This window comes from Elaeis guineensis, chromosome 6 (assembly GCF_000442705.2).
Source record: "Elaeis guineensis isolate ETL-2024a chromosome 6, EG11, whole genome shotgun sequence".
NCBI classification, from domain to species: Eukaryota; Viridiplantae; Streptophyta; class Magnoliopsida; order Arecales; family Arecaceae; genus Elaeis; species Elaeis guineensis.
In genome coordinates, this window is record NC_025998.2 from 34,044,596 (window position 1) to 34,050,664 (window position 6,069).

The window sequence follows — 6,069 nt, forward strand, 5'->3', positions numbered from 1 at the left end:
TATCAGATGCCGCGATATACTCCACTTCGCAAACAGAGTCTGCCACAGTGTGCTACTTGAAATTTTTACAGTAGATTACTTCATTATTTAGGATAAAAATATAATCTGACATACTTTTACTATCGTCACGGTCTGACTGAAAGCTGGAGTCCGTGAACCCCACAAGTTTCAATTCAGTTTCGCCATGCACAAGCCACTGGTCCTTAGTATTTCTTAAATACTTAAAAATAATCTTTACGACCTTCTAGTGATTTTCTCTTGGATCAGACTAGTATCTACTCACTATCCCTAATGAGTATGCCATGTCTGATCTCGTACATGTCATGACGTATATAATAGAATCCACTACTGAAGCATATAGAATTCTAGTCATATGCTCTCTCTTAAGGAGTTATTAGATAATTTTCTTTCGAAAGAGAAATTTCTTGGCCTATCGAAAGATAGCATTTCTTAGAATTTTTCATACTAAACCATTTCAGCATGGTATCTATGTACGTAGATTGAAAAAGTTCGAGCAGTCTCTTAGATCTATCCCTATAGATCTTCATCCCTCGGATGTAGGCTGCTTCTTCCAGATCCTTCATGGAGAATTGTGACGACAGTCAAACTTTTATTCCCTGTAATGCAGAGACATCATTTTCGATTAAGAGAATATCATCCATATACAATATAAGAAATATAATTATTGAACCATTTGCCCACTTATATATGCAGGGTTCCTCTCTGTTCTTAACGAAGCCATACGTTCTGATCACCTTATCAAAATATATGTTCCAACTTTGAGATACTTGCTTCAATCCATAAATGAATCTCTGAAGTTTGCACACTTTGGACTCATCTGTGGATATGAACCCTTTAAATTGTATCATATACACCTCTTCAATCAGCTCTCCATTTAGGAAAACTGTCTTTACATCTATTTGCCAGACTTCATAGTCCAAGTATGCTGCTATCGCAAGCATGATCCAAATGGATTTGAGCATTGCCATAGGAGAAAATATCTCATCATAATCAATACCATAATGCTGATGATAATCCTTGACAACCAAATGGACTTTATAGGTCTTCACCTTCCCGTCTGCACCCCTCTTTCTCTTGAAGACCCACTTACACCATATGGGTTTAATCCCTTCAGATGGGTCAATTAATGTCCATACATTATTGACCTTCATGGACTCCATTTCGGATCTCATGGCTTCAAGCTATTTATCAGAGTCGGACATCTGCATCACATCCATGTAGGTGATCGGATCCTCATCATTCTTATCAAATTTGACAGGATCTCCATCTCGGACCAAGAAACCTAAGTATCTGTCCGGCTAACATGGTACTCTATCGAATCGCCTTAAGGATATTTGTTCATTGGGCTCCAGATTTGATCTCATCAAATCTGGTTCAGATTCAATCATTGGTGTCGATTCTTCTACCTGTCGAACTTCGTCAAGCTTGATTTTAGAGGTACTTATTCCTTCACTAAAATTTTTTTTTTCAAAAAGTGTGCCTTATTGCTGACAAACACCTTTTGTTCAGTAGGCAGGTAAAAGTAATATCCTCTCATTTCCTTAAGGTACCCTACGAAATTACACTTATCGGACCTAAGACTGAGCTTGTCAGTTTGTAATCATTTAACATAAGCCGGACACCCCCAAACCCTAAAGTAAGAGAGATTCGGCCCACATCCTGATCATATCTCATATGATGTCTTATTAACTGACTTGCTTGGAATATTATTGAGCACAAGACAGGCTGTTTCAATTGCATATCCCTAAAAAGAGATCGACAGAGTTGCAAACCTCATCATGGATCGAACAATGTCCAATAAGGTTCGATTCTTCCTTTCTGAGATACCATTATGCTGTGATGTCCCTGAAGAAATCTATTGGGAGAGAATCTCATTCTCTTCTAGATATGTCAGAAATTCATTGAAAAGGTATTCACCTCCTCGATCAGATTAAAGAGTTTTAATATTTTTTTCAGTTTGTTTCTCTACTTCATTATGGAACCATTTGAACATTTCAAATGATTCAGATTTGTGTTTCATCAAGCAGACATACCCATATCTAGATAGGTCGTTTGTGAACGTAATGAAGTAGCTATACTCTCCTCTAGCATATGTGCTCATGGGTCCATATACATCAATATGTATCAGACCCAGCACATCACTGGCTCGTTCACCTTTTTCAGTAAAAGGTAACTTGGTCATCTTTCCAAGCAAACAAGACTCGCAGGTAGATAACGATTCATAATCATCTTTATTAAAAATTTCTTCTTAAGCTAACCTGTTCATCCTGTTCTTGTTGATATGACCTAGCCTACAATGCCAAACGTAGGCATCCGTGACATTATCTATTTTAGTACGTTTATTTGAAATGTACATTACATTAGGCCTAGATGCAACAGAGATACCATTGTTCAACTATCCACGTAAAATTATAACACCATTCAAAATGATATCATAAAAGTTTTTCTTTATTGATATTTCATAACTGAAATTAGCCAAAAGGCCTACAAAAATAATATTTTAAAAAAAATTAGGATAGTAATGACACTCATTAAGAACAATATATTGAGACTCGAATACAAGCTTGATGATTCCTAAAGCTAGAACTGGAACTGATCTTTTATCTCCAACATTCAAGAATCTTTTATTTTCTCTAAATCTTCTAGTGACGTGAAGACCCTGCAACGAATTGCAAATATGAATAGAACTTTCGATATCCAATACCCAGGTCATTGTATCTATAAGAGAGAAGTTACAAGATCTTATCACATAAATACCTTATCCAGTAACTAATTGCTTCTTCTTTGGCCTGTTCGGATCAAGAAAAGCAATATACTGATGACAATTCCTTTTTCAGTGACCCTACTTCTTGCAAAAGAAGCACTCTGCCTGACTTTGATCAGCCTTAAACTTAGATTTCTGGGACTATCTCCCAGCACCAAACACCTTCTTATTCTTCTTTTTTTTTCTATCCTTAAAGAGATGATGACTACCCGAAGAAGATCCTCCCACTAGATTCACTATTTCCTTATGGAGCAGATGATCTTTCTCAAAAGTCTGTAGCAACTCCAACAGACCGTGATAGTTGACTACAGGCTTCGTCATTCTAAAATGACTGAGGAATGGTAGGTAGGACTTGGGTAGAGAGTTCAGAATCGCATTCTTCTCCAGCTGTTCATGTAAAGGAAAGCCGAGTTTGCTCAATTTTTCAATCTGCTCGATCATATATAATACATGATCAGTAACAAATGCACCCTCCCTCATTCAGACAATGAAAATAGTACAACTAGTCTTGTGCTACTCAAAGTCGTCAAGAGTACCAAAGGAATTCCTCAACACTTGAAGCATTTTCTCTGACTGAGCTTCTTCAAAATTCTGACTGAACTCGTCGTTCATAGAGGCCCGCATGATGCAATGAACCGTGGTGTGGTCGTTGAGCCACTTCAAACAAGTATCTCGGACCGCTCCTCGGGCATTAGGAGCAGGCTCTTCAGATGCCAGATCCATCATCACATAAAGGATTCGCTCGTGCTCCGGGACAATCTTTAACTTTCGATACCAATCATCGAAATTTGGTTTGATAAGCTTCTCACTATCCAACAATGATCAGAGCGACAAGTTTGAGGCTATATCTGCACACATAAAAAAAGTACAAAGCCTAATTAGTATATATATTTATTAATCCTAAAGACTTGGATTTTAGTCTAAAGGTCCTCCCACTATTTTATGTGAATTGGTAGCCTCTACCTCCAATTTGAAGAATTATCTTAATTCTTTAGCAGGTACTAGAATCCACACAGACTACATATAGGTCCAAAGATGGCTCGATCAACCCATATACACCTATGAAAAGGTTCTCAACCAATTATTTCTCCAAATAACTTTTAGTATTTAATTTAGCCTCAGATTTTATTTCAGTAGGTGATGGGCCTCCATTAAAAGTTTCGGTTAGGTCAGACCATTAACATAAACCTACTTAGTGATTTTACCTAATGAATGATCAGGTCCGAGGATAGCTCGATCAATCCAACTATCATCAGATAGTTCAACAGAGTCATCATATAATGAATGATAATTTTATCATTCAAAGAAGACACCAGATGGATGGCGCCTGCAATGTCAATCAGAAATAATGGACCCATTATCACCCATCTTAATGGGATGCTATGATCTAGTTATCACCATAACTAGCTCATTTTAGAGACTTAATAATTTAAAAAAATTAATCAACTTAGAGAAGAGAGAAGAAAAGAAAAGATCAATGAGTAGATCATAATCCTCCCACTGACTTCACCAAGTCACTAAATCGGGTTAGGTCATACTGATTGAACTAGCACCTAGATCAGTCATACTAATCAATCTTAATGACATGGGCTAACTCAAATCATTTAGTGATCTAATCAAAATCTAGTTCACCAAATTGGCCAGGTAAATGAGATCGGTAGGAGGGTCTGCTAAGCTTACCTTAGACACCATCGAAATGGTCAGATAAGTCACTCCCAATTGAAAATCACCGGTCGAAATGCCAAACTTATCTTAGATACCATTTGGTTAACTAATTTTGATTGGACCAATCTAATGATTTGGGTTCAACCACTGAGCCACAATCAACGTCTATTTGGTCTAATCAAAGACATGGACTTGACCATCTACAACTATTATACTAAAAAAATTCTGATTAATCTAATTCAATATTTAGTTAGACTTAATCAATTTCTCTACATGGTCAATCAATATTTTGATTTTAACCTTAGGTCTAACCCAATTAAAGAGAAGGATCTGATTTGAGCTAATCCATGCCCCATATTTTATGCAATATTATTGGATCTAAATCACAATTCTAGATCCAATCAGCTTGATACTTAATTCTCAATTAAGTTTTGCATCAACATAGTTAAGATTTTAAAAATAATTTTTTATGTAAAATTTTTATATCAAATTATAAAATCTTTTAGATCAAAGCTAAATTTTTATCATTTTAAATCAAAATAATTTTGATTAAACAAGATTAAATGTAACTAATCATCTTCACAACTTGCATCACATACAACAACATCTAAGGTTTCAAGATCTAGGATTTTGCAAGAAAGTAAGTTTTTTCTTTTCGCTTTTTTCTTCATGAGACCTCATAGTGGCACCCCTACACGCCATAAAGAGCACCCCATAGAATGAGAGGAGAGGATCATGAAACTTTACTTGCTTCTATGATCGGACGGTCTGGTGATTACCCAATCCGAGTACTTTACTATTCAGAATATCTAATCTAAATAAATAATAATCAGATTTAAAAATAAATTAATTTAGATTTAATATAAATCATAAATAATCAGATCTAATAATAAAAAAAATTAGATCTAAAGTCATATTAATTCATATCAAAACAACCTTGCTCTGATACCAGTTAAAAAAAAATTATGATAGTGCAGTACTGCAATTTTCAAATTTATGCAGCAAAAATAATAGATTAAATAATTTAATCTTAAGCATATGTATAAGATCTAATCTTAGACTACCACATCAGGATCTTTGATATAAAAAATATATATTTTAGATCTAAAAATAAAACTCACATTGATCTCATCGATGTTGAAATACTAGATCTAACTATTAGATCTACCATAGGAATCAAAATAAGTTAGAGATCGTTACCAAATAAATTTTGATCTTGATCTCCTCTAGTCTAATGATTAGAGAGGATATTCTTCAGATCGCTCACAGTCATACGAAGTCATCTGGCCTCTATAAAAAAATTCATGTGAAGACTGGCGCAAATCAGGAGCTCAGAGATGCTAGTCTGTGAACAACTTTGACAGTTGATCTCTTCCTTCTTCTACAAGCACCTTGGATACTTCAAAGTGATAGAATATCTGGAGAAAGAAGAGAGGAGGAGAAGAGGCTCTGAAAATAAAAAGTTCACAAGAGAATTGATTATGGGACGTCCAAGAGAGGGGTCCCCTTTTAAAGACTAGGAATTGAGACTTTTCAAGAAAGGGTGCCATGAATCAATACCAAAATCTCCTTTTGGCATCCCAAAAAATTTCAAAAAAATTATTAAAATATGGAGAAGA